The sequence below is a fragment of the Schistocerca gregaria genome, chromosome 3 (genome assembly GCF_023897955.1).
Source record: "Schistocerca gregaria isolate iqSchGreg1 chromosome 3, iqSchGreg1.2, whole genome shotgun sequence".
In the NCBI taxonomy this organism is placed as follows: Eukaryota; Metazoa; Arthropoda; class Insecta; order Orthoptera; family Acrididae; genus Schistocerca; species Schistocerca gregaria.
Genome location: NC_064922.1, coordinates 650,587,608 through 650,599,274, shown reverse-complemented (window position 1 = coordinate 650,599,274; position 11,667 = coordinate 650,587,608).

The following is an 11,667-nucleotide window of genomic DNA, read 5'->3' as shown; positions in this document are numbered from 1 at the left end:
TGCCCTTCCTTGTAACCGTTCCTCCGAAACACGGTCTTCAGATGGTCCAATTCTTGTTGGAGACTGTCCATGTCGGAGATTGTGTGAGCTCTGTGTACAAGAGTTTTGAGCACGCCATTCTTTTGTGCCTGCTGGTGGCAGCTCTCCGCATGTAGGTACAAATCGGTGTGCGTCTTCTTCCTATACACACTGTGGCCCAAAGTACCGCAGCTCGTCTTCTAATCAAAACATATAGGAAAAGGACCATCCCATCCATTTCGATCTCCATGATGAACTTAATATTCTCGTGTCTGGAGTTGAGATGTGTGAGGAAGTCTGCCAGTTTGTCTCTTCCATGTGGCCAGATAACGAAGGTATCATCCACATATCTAAAGAAACAAGTGGCCATTAGATGTGCTGATTCAAGAGCTTCCTCCTCGAAATGTTCCACATACAACGGGTGAGAGTGGACTCTCCATGGCTACTCCTTCTGTCTCATCGTAGTATTCACCGTCAAATAAGAAGTAAGTTTATGTCGGAACAGTCTGAAAAGGTTGGTGGTCTCTTCGTCAAATTTCTGGCTGATGAGTTCCAAGGCTTCTTGTAACGGAACTTTAGTGAATAGAGATACCACGTCGAAGCTCACCAGTATGTCAGATTCCTTAAGCGCAATGTTGTTGATGCGTCCCAGGAAATCCACGCAGTTGCGGATATGGTGTGTACATCTCCCAACGTAAGGGCTAAGCAGTTGTTAGATGTACTTGGCGAGAAGGTACGTTGTGGCATCAATATTGCTGAGAATGGGATGTAACGGAATCGATTCTTTGTGCACCTTCGGCAGTCCGTAAAGTCTAGGAGGAACAGCAGCTCTCGGTCGTAGCTTATTAGTAATCTCATCAGGGAAGCCGGAATCCTTGACAAGCGCCATAGTCTTCCTCTCGGCCCTCTTGGTAAGATCAGTGTCAGTCTTGCGGTATGTGCTGTCACCAAGTAGGCCCCGCATCTTCTCAGCGTAATCCTGTCGGGATAGGATCTCTGTTGCGTTGCCCTTGTCTGCAAGTAATATTGCTATGTCTGGATCTTCTCTTAACTCCCGTATGGCGGCTATCTCCCTGTAGGAGATGTTCGGTTCCATCAGCTTTGTTTCGGTTAGAGCTCTGCAGGTTTCGCTACGAACTTCTTCAGGAGCTTCAGGTGGAAGTGGAGCAGCTGTTTGTTCCACTGTGCTAATGATTTCAGCAAAGCGTATATCTTTAGGAGTCGGAGCGAAATTCAATCCTTTCTTAAGAACCGAAATAGCGTCATCATCCAGTTCCTTGTTAGTGAGATTGATGATGGTCTGTCACGTGACAGCGGTTACATCTTTAGCAAGGAGTGGGGTCCCGCGATCACCCGGATTATGAAGTAAAAGGATATTTCTCAGAGTGTACCGACTTCGGGGGCGGAGGGAAGAATAACGAGAGCGGTGCCGGCAGACCTGAACGAGAAGACCTAGGACGCAGCGCCCAGACAACGGCGGAACGGACGCTGTACCTGGGCCGCGCGCGGGGCGCGGACCGCACGTACTCATAGGAAGCGCCTGAGGGAGGAGCGGGAGGGGGATTGTCCTATATATACATGGTGCCGGCCCACCGCCGGTCAGTACATCAACGCACCTGGTAATGGCAACGTGGTCGATTGCCGAAATATTGTGTCCAACGCACACTCATACCAGGCTGTTCACCCAAGATTTATTTTGTCATAAAATACGCCTGGAGAAATTGAAGAATCACAACATTTTTCATACTTCATAAACGACTTGAGATATTGACATCAGATTTTGGCAAATGATTTAATGCAAAGAGTATTTTGTTGTATGGTTACTATGCAAATCTTCATTGTCTAACACATTACTACATTAACTACAGACTTTTTCGATGAACGAATGTAATTTTTAAGGGCCATCGATAGCTGGTGAAACGAGAAATTGTAAGGGTTTTGGAACGATATAAGTGAAGACATTACATATTTGTTTCATGCGCAGGATGTGCTTTTTCATAAGATAGTGGGCTTATTTTTCCTCAGTCTCTCAATAGACCTAAGGGGAGTTGGAACACTCTATCTCGACAGTAGGGGGGACTGATGACCTCAGATGTTAAGTCCGATAGTGCCCAGAGCCATTTGAACCTTTTTTTTTTACCGTAAGAAAGGATATTGTCTCTCAAACATTGTTTCAACTTCCTCAACCTGGCGCCCATCCTCTTCTGGACTGGAAATACAAACACGTAATCAAACCTTTATAGCACAGCAATCCACAGCCTGCATTATAAAAAAATTACCGATTTTATTAAATGTAGAAGTAACGCACTTAAAAATTGTACCGTTTTCAAGCAGTGTAGATTATGTTAAAAAAAATGAAATAAAATACTTCCCACATGAGTTTGTAAGTGATATATATATATATATTATGGTGAGTCACCTAATATTACCGCTGGATATATTTCGTAAACCACATCAAATACTGATGAATCGATTGCACAGACTGAACGTGAGGAGAGGGGCTAGTGTAGATGGTTAATACAAACCATAAAAAAATGCACGGAAGTACGTTTTTTAACACAAACCTACGTTTTTTTAAAATGGAACCCCGTTAGTTTTGTTAGCACATCTGAACATATAAACAAATACGTAATCAGTGCCGTTTGTGCATTGTAAAATGTTAATTACATCCGGAGATATTGCAACCTAAAGTTGACGCTTGAGTACCACTCCTCCGCTGTTCGATCGTGTGTATCTGAGAGCATCGAATTACGTAGGGATCCAAAGGGAACGGTGACGGACCTTAGGTACAGAAGAGACTGGAACAGCACATTACGTCCACATGCTAACACCTTTTTATTGGTCTTTATCACTGACGCACATGTACTTTACCATGAGGGGTGAGGTACACGTACACACGTGGTTTCCGTTTTCAATTACGGAGTGGAATAGAGTGTGTCACGACATGTCAGGCCAATAGATGTTCAATGTGGTGGCCATCATTTGCTGCACACAATTGCAATCTCTGGCGTAATGAATGTCGTAAACTCCGCAGTACATCTGGTGTAATGTCGCCGCAGGCTGCCACAATACGTTGTTTCATATCCTCTGGGGTTGTAGACACATAACGGTACACATTCTCCTTTAATGTACCCCACAGAAAAAATTCCAGACATGTAAGATCAGGAGAACGGGCTGGCCAATTTATGCGTCCTCCACGTCCTATGAAATACCCGTCGAACATCATGTCAAGGGTCAGCCTAGTGTTAATTGTGGAATGTGCAGGTGCACCATCATGCTGATACCACATACGTCGACGCGTTTCCAGTGGGACATTTTCGAGCAACATTGGCAGATCATTCTGTAGAAATGCGAAGTACGTTGCAGCTGTTTGGGCCCCTGCAATGAAATGAGGACCAATGAGGTGGTCGACAATGATTCCGCACCATACATTTACAGTCCACGGTCGCTGTCGCTCTACCTTTCTGAGCCAGCGAGGATTGTCCACGGACCAGTAATGCATATTCCGTAGATTCATTGCGCCGTGGTTTTTGAAACCCGCTTCATCGGTAAAGAGGTAGAACTGCATCGCATTCTCTGTTAATGCCCATTGACAGAATTGCACTCGATGATTAAAGTCATCACCATGTAATTGCTGATGTAGCGACACATGAAACGGGTGAAAGCGGTGACGATGCAGCATGCGCATGACACTGCTTTGACTCAGTCCACCGGCTCTCGCAATGTCCCTTGTACTCATGTGTGGGTTCATGGCAACAGCAGCTAACACACCAACTGCACCCGCTTCTCCTGTGATGGGCTTGTTACGGACCCGTTTGCGAGCTACGACCATACGTGTTGCATACAGTTGGCGGCAGATGTTTTGCAAAGTGCGGCACGTTGGATGCTCTCTGTCTGGGTACAGTTCATACACCCTGCAGGCTTCAGATGCATTTCGTCGACACTCGCCATAGATGAGTATCATCTCCGCCTTTTCAGAGTTCGAATACACCATGGTCACAGTCCCTACAACACTACACTATCACAGACGCCTGGTAACACTGTGTACTGCAGTTGGTCTGCGTGCGGAGACGAATGCAGAATAACAGTAGCAGCAAGCGCTACATGCGGACACTGCGACAGCTAGACCAAACCACAACAGTGCGCTACAGCCACACTCGTAAACACTATCATCATCGTAAACATGTCCCTGCAGATGCTGCTCGCCGACCGTGGCCCGTGTTTGTTACAACACGCAACTGAACGTCGGAGGTTTCAAGGTTCAACTTTAGGTTACAATATCTCCGGATGTAATTAACATTTTACAATGCAACAAACGGCACTGATTACGTATTTGATTATGTGTTCAGATGTGCTAACAAAACTAATGTGGTTCCATTTTAAAAAACGTAGGTTTGTGTTAAAAAACATACTTCTGTGCATTTTTTGTATGGTTTGTATTAAACGATTACACTAGCCCCTCTCCTCACGTTCGGTCTGTGGAATCGGTTCGTCAATATTTGAAGTGGTTTACGAAATATATCCGGCGGTAACGTTAGGTGACTCACCTTATATATATATAAAAACACTCCTGGAAATGGAAAAAAGAACACATTGACACCGGTGTGTCAGACAGACCCATCATACTTGCTCCGGACACTGCGAGAGGGCTGTACAAGCAATGATCACACGCACGGCACAGCGGACACACCAGGAACCGCGGTGTTGGCCGTCGAATGGCGCTAGCTGCGCAGCATTTGTGCACCGCCGCCGTCAGTGTCAGCCAGTTTGCCGTGGCATACAGAGCTCCATCGCAGTCTTTAACACTGGTAGCATGCCGCGACAGCGTGGACGTGAACCGTATGTGCAGTTGACGGACTTTGAGCGAGGGCGTATAGTGGGCATGCGGGAAGCCGGGTGGACGTACCGCCGAATTGCTCAACACGTGGGGCGTGAGGTCTCCACAGTACATCGATGTTGTCGCCAGTGGTCGGCGGAAGGTGCACGTGCCCGTCGACCTGGGACCGGACCGCAGAGACGCACGGATGCACGCCAAGACCGTAGGATCCTACGCAATGCCGTATGGGACCGCACCGCCACTTCCCAGCAAATTAGGGACACTGTTGCTCCTGGGGTATCGGCGAGGACCATTCACAACCGTCTCCATGAAGGTGGACTACGGTCCCGCACACCGTTAGGCCGTGTTCCGCTCACGCCCCAACATCGTGCAGCCCACCTCCAGTGGTGTCACGACAGGCGTGAACGGAGGGACGAATGGAGACGTGTCGTCTTCAGCGATGAGAGTCGCTTCTGCCTTGGTGCCAATGATGGTCGTATGCGTGTTTGGCGCCGTGCAGGTGAGCGCCACAATCAGGACTGCATACGACCGAGGCACACAGGGCCAACACCCGGCATCATGGTGTGGGGAGCGATCTCCTACACTGGCCGTACATCTCTGGTGATCGTCGAGGGGACACTGAATAGTGCATGGTACATCCAAACCGTCATCGAACCCATCGTTCTACCATTCCTAGACCGGCAAGGGAACTTGCTGTTCCAAGAGGACAATGCACGTCCGCATGTATCCCGTGCCACCCAACGTGCTCTAGAAGGTGTAAGTCAACTACCCTGGCCAGCAAGATCTCCGGATCTGTCCCCCATTGAGCGTGTTTGGGACTGGATGAAGCGTCGTCTCACGCGGTGTGCACGTCCAGCACGAACGCTGGTCCAACTGAGGCGCCAGGTGGAAATGGCATGGCAAGCCGTTCCACAGGACTACATCCAGCATCTCTACGATCGTCTCCATGGGAAAATAGCAGCCTGCATTGCTGCGAAAGGTGGATATACACTGTACTAGTGCCGACATTGTGCATGCTCTGTTGCCTGTGTCTATGTGCCTGTGGTTCTGTCAGTGTGATCATGTGATATATCTGACCCCAGGAATGTGTCAATAAAGCTTCCCCTTCCTGGGACAATGAATTCACGGTGTTCTTATTTCAATTTCCAGGAGTGTGTATATATATATATATATATATATATATATATATATATATATATATATATATATATATATATATATATATATATATAATTTTATTCGGAAAATTGCTAATTTTATAACGAAATAAAAATCCGAAAATGTGAAAAAAAATTTCCGTTCCAATTCCCCTTACTAAACCACTGTTTCAGAATTCCCTCACAGCTGTGTCTGCACAATATGTTAGTGAGGTGAGACTGCGTAAACTCCCCTGTGTTTTGGCAACAGAAGCACATTTTAACATGGCATCAAGAGAAATTTGTAGGTTTTACTAAAAATTGGCCACTCATGACATTTCTCTGCTAGTTACCATCAGTTAACAAGCCAGGCGAAAATGAATTGCTGCATTTTCTGTGGAATTCTTTCTAGATGCTAAGCAAAGCAAAGGTGGCAGATGTTTTTGAATGGTCACCATGAAAGTGTGACAGTGGATGGACTCCAATTAATATTTCCCAAAAAATGTGCGTGTAGGCTCCAGTTTCGACTGGCACTCCCCCGTGCAGCGATTGGCATTTCCCCTGCAGCAACTGCCCACCTGCCCTACCACCACCACTCATACCACGCACGCCCTGCCAACTGCACACCTACTGGCCATGGTATTGTGCGTGGACTAGTTTTGTCCTCTACTCACTACATTCAGTGTATCTTTTTAAGATTCTGCACATCGGGCTCCGCCCCCCCAATTCTCGGAAGAGTTGCAGTGGGACAACATCAACAAAGTACTCAGAGGTAGAGCAGTTAGCCGGTAATAAATCACACACACAATTCACTGACCATCGTAACAAAGACCCAGGAAGTTGCTACTTTTCACAGTTTTTCTGTTTTGTGGCCGGTCGGGGAGTACGGGAAATGTTGGCGGAATCTATGAAATTGTTTCTATATATTTCGTTCCTTTTCGTTTTTCGTCGCTCTTAGATGATTCAGTAGATTCTTGTTTCCTCGTTGTAACGACATTTTCCTAAATTCCTATGTTTTTCCATTTATACTTCAGATATAGAACCTTTGTTCTATGACAAAACTGGGTGCAAGATGACCTCAGTCGGTTAAGTGCTCTATATATGAGTCACATCCCGTATCCTTTTTTATTGATTCGTTTGGAAGTCATTAATTGTGTTTAAATGCTAATCCGTTACATTTTTTTTGGGGGGGGGGGGGGGTTGCTTCCCCTACTATTGTATTACACTCTTTTAATTCTTGCAAATTTACACCAGATGATGGAATTTTAGTATTCCAAAACCGGTCGTGTAAGTAAGAAACATATTGTTGATTCAACAACTGTTGCGCAGTTCTTTCAATTTACAAAATTTTTTCTCATTTATTGAAAGTCTGTAGTGTTCCAACCTACCTCTTTCCACTACAGGCACAAAAGTCACAGAAATGACTAACTTTTAATAAAAAAGAACAAAAAGTCTCTGTTGACTAAAAGCAATGAGTCGCCCCTTATGGAAGGAGAATTTTCACCTGTTTACTCGCAAGATATTTGGTACGTCTGTTTCCAGCGTTCTCTTCTAAATCGGACTTCAGATCGATAAGTAACGAACACTTATAGAACAGTAAGTGACAGATCGATTCATGAGAGGAGTAAAGTGAGGTACAAGGGAACAGTTACGTCTAGCTTCGAAAAGGGCAGTACACGCTATGTTCGCTTGTAAACGAAAGCGCTCAGTAACACAATTTTTGCCCCATACCCCCTCTCCTCAATTCCAAAAGTAAGACATACTTCATAGCTGTTCTATAATTATTAGTTAGTTGTTTGTTGGCAGTTTAAATAAGCAACAAACTATTAAATTTTTGATGTCGAATCTATTGAAAGAGTGGGCAAGATAGGGCCGCTTAGATCATCATACAAGAACAAGGAGGATAAACTCTTTGTTTAAGCACAGACTGTACTGAGTTTTTCTTCTGGATTACTATTGTAGTTAGAAAAGGATTACCATGTCATCATCGCTAAAATCAAACGTTCAGAACATTAAAGCTTCTGCAAAGGTTTCCTTTACCTCACGCTCTCCTTCGAACCTATAACTGGAGGAATCTCTCGTTGATGTTTAAGGATTAAGAGCGTTGACAACGCATGTGTCTGACACGAACCGCTCCGTTTATTTGTTATGACCATTGATTGAGGCTTACTGAATTGGGGTACTGTTCAGTTAATGTGTTTACGAGATAAAGAATTAGATCAAGATTTTGTCCGTAGATTCCCGTTTTTAACATCTTACAGACTACCAGGCGGAAGCAAATGACTAATTCCCTCTTCGCTAATACGTGATCGGAAGCCTTTGAACAGCAAGTGTGTCGGCGATGGATGGTAGCACCAGGAAGAAGACCGACCGACATAGGCTTTTTAAGTGCTATTAAGAGAGAGAGAGAAATAGACATATGCTAACAATGCGTCCGTAAGCTGGTACAAATAGAAAATCCTGGTGTTGACTGAAGGAGCTTAAACTATATTTAAAATCTTCATCAATTTAACAGTCGTAAACATGCGTTTGAGACATACGCTAAATGTTTTCGTCGAATGGTAACCAACACGTCAATTGCCACCTTTCCGTAATAGTATCTGCATTACCATCATATTAAATCCAGCGTAGAAAAATGAAAAAAAAAAGGTAATGTCAGGTGTTTTGAAGCAGGAGAGATCTCCTTTCCTGTATTTAAAAGCCGTTGTCCGATAACATCACTGTCAGTTCGATGGTGAGGGTGAAAGAAATGTGACTGATGAGTAGCGCTGTGATGAATGTGGGAAGAGTATGTCTTGACTGATTGGTAATTGGTGCCAACGAAAGAGGTAAAATGGGTACATAGCTTTATTGTTAGAAAATATGTACACGATTGTAGATAGGTTTCAGTAGACTTAGGACGTCTGGATGTTAAAAGAATACTACGCTGCTTATCAGAGATGTGTACAGTTTTATCTCTTGACAGACGCTGCCCTATGTGAAGCCTCGGCACAAGTAATAGATGGTGGGCGTATAGTCCTGGTACAATAATCAATATTTATTATACAAAACTATAGAACTTACAGATTTGTGGTTTCATTGGTTGGTTTTGGGGAAGGAGACCAGACAGCGAGGTCATCGCATCGGTCTTATAGGATTAGGGAAGGACGGGGAAGGAAGTCGGCCGTGCCCTTTGAAAGGAACCATCCCGGCATTTGCCTGGAGCGATTTAGGGAAATCACGGAAAACCTAAGTCAGGATGGCCGGACAAGCGATTGAACCGTCGTCCTCCCGAATGTGAGTCCAGTGTCTAACCACTACGCCACCTCGCTCGGTGTGGTTTGTGACCATGAAATAATAAATTACCATATCTGTTTGAGTATCTTTGTTGCAGGTGAAGCAGAGTAGTGATCACTACAGCGGCTGTTTTGAAATGGCGTTACGCGAAGAGAAGACGCTGTGTCTTCCGTATTATCACGAGGCAAAATCTCCAATTACTGTACAGCGAAATTTTTACAGACGATATGAAAGAGAAGCACCTGATAGAAGGATATTGTTACGTTGTACAAGAAGATTAAATTGAGGCGGTGAAAAAAGTGTCAGAGCAGTACAACAGGTGTCCTTACGAGGCGCATCGAGATCCACTCAACATGCATCTCTTGCAGCGCGAAGAATTGTGCACAACAGATTGCATCTGAATGCTTGTGTGGCCCAAATAAGATACGTTTTACAGCCAGCTGATGGAACTTGTAGAGCAACTGATGCCACTGAGATTTTGGCACGGATCAATACCAAAAATTAGTATCTCAAACGAATTTGTTTTTCAAATGAGGCTATTTTCCAAACATAAAGTAAAGTTAACAAGCTCAACGTCACTATAAGCGGTTTGGAAAGTCCATATGTTGACTTAGATCGTGTTAGGAATGCCCATAAAATGAAGGTGTGGGGCGGTTTAATGCACAACAGAGTTGCTGGCTCTTTCTTTTTTGTCGAAAATCAGTAACAGCTGGATGTGGTAGACCAGTTTGCGGAATCGCAAGTGAGAGAATTGCAGCCTGATGTGATTCTCCAGCAAGATGGTGCACCACTGCACTGGCGATTAGCATGTTAGAAATTTCCTTAATGAAGTATTCCCTGACAGATGGATTGGGGGTGATGGTCCAAATGGCTGGCCTGCATGATCAGGAGACATAAGGCCTTTTGCCGGTCTGCTTGGTGTACAAGGGCTACGCTACAAAAGTACCTGATCTGGATACATTCAGAAGAAGAATAACAGATGCTGTAGCTGCTGTTCGAAACAAACACCGCTCATGTTGAAATTTGACATCGTAGCAAAACTTGGTGGTTTCTTCTTTCATTTGTGACAAACCACTAATTTGTAAGGCCTATAATTTTTGTAAAATAAACACTGATACTACTACAAAGATCTTAGGCCAAACCTGTAGAATTACAAAATACTTCGTGAAATATTTGGGGACATTTCCACGTAGTAAGTACAATTTTGAGACAATGAGGATCCCACATCATCCCTCACACACCATTGCTACTGATTGTGTTTTGATATTTTTATAACGTTAATTCTTCCCTGCGACTGCATGTTCCATGATGTATCGGTAGCCGTGCAGCACAGCTGGTTAAGCTGTGCCCATTGGTAATAGGTTATCTTTATTTGTGACAATGTTTGGACTTTGTCGTTGTTAGAACAGTGCGCCTGAGTCAGCAGCCCTAGCTGATCGGCAGTTGCTAAGCTGGAATCACGAGCAGCGACTTTGCAATCGTCTGAAATGTGCATCGAAGCTCGTCACGCAGCTGAGATGTTCAGTATTAGATTGATCACTACCGTCAGAAAATATGGATAAATTGCAGTGTAAAAAGTGTTATTGGAAACTAGATTAGCGCCGGCTGTTTCGCTCGCGAAGACTGTGTGGGCTGCAGAGATTTTGTTTATGTTTTTATTTAATTGAATTTTTATGTTGTTCACAAACGGCAACACCTTCTAAACTTTACACTGTAGTTAAGGCCATGCAAGCATGATCTTTTCCGAATGTACTTCTGATCAAATAGCGATTCTGGAAGCTGTAGTCCAAAGTTTTTGCTAACTATGCTTTTTGCGTTCTTGTGGAGGCATTTTCATAGCTCTTTTCGTCCCCTAACAAATATTTTTTTATATTTAACCGAGAAGTGATATACCAATTTTCATAAATTTAGCCTTAAAACTTTTTTAATGAAAGGAAATATTTTCTTAAGTATTTTAGTCCCCTATTGCACACCTTCAGGCGCTTCATTTCCAGAACCACTGAAACACGTATTTTTTAAAGATTTCTGACTGAGAAGTCAAATACCAATTGTTATAGATATAGCTTTAAAATCCTTTAGTGGTTCTTTAGTAATTATTTATTTTCAAAATACTTTCACCCACTATGTTGTCCCCTAGCGGCTGAATTTCCAAAGATTCTGAAACACGCATTATTTATCTTCTGACTGAGAATCCAAATACCAGTTTTCGTAGTTTTATCTTAAAAATTCCCGTAATAGTAACAAACTTTCAAAAAGCCTTTCATCCCCTCTTTCAACCCCTTAGGAGTGGAACTTCGGACAATCCACTCTGAAACGATGCTTGCAGTAGAAGATCCACATCCTCTCCAAACTTCAAATTTCTATTCTTAGAGAATTGGGCTGGGCGATGATGAGTCAGTC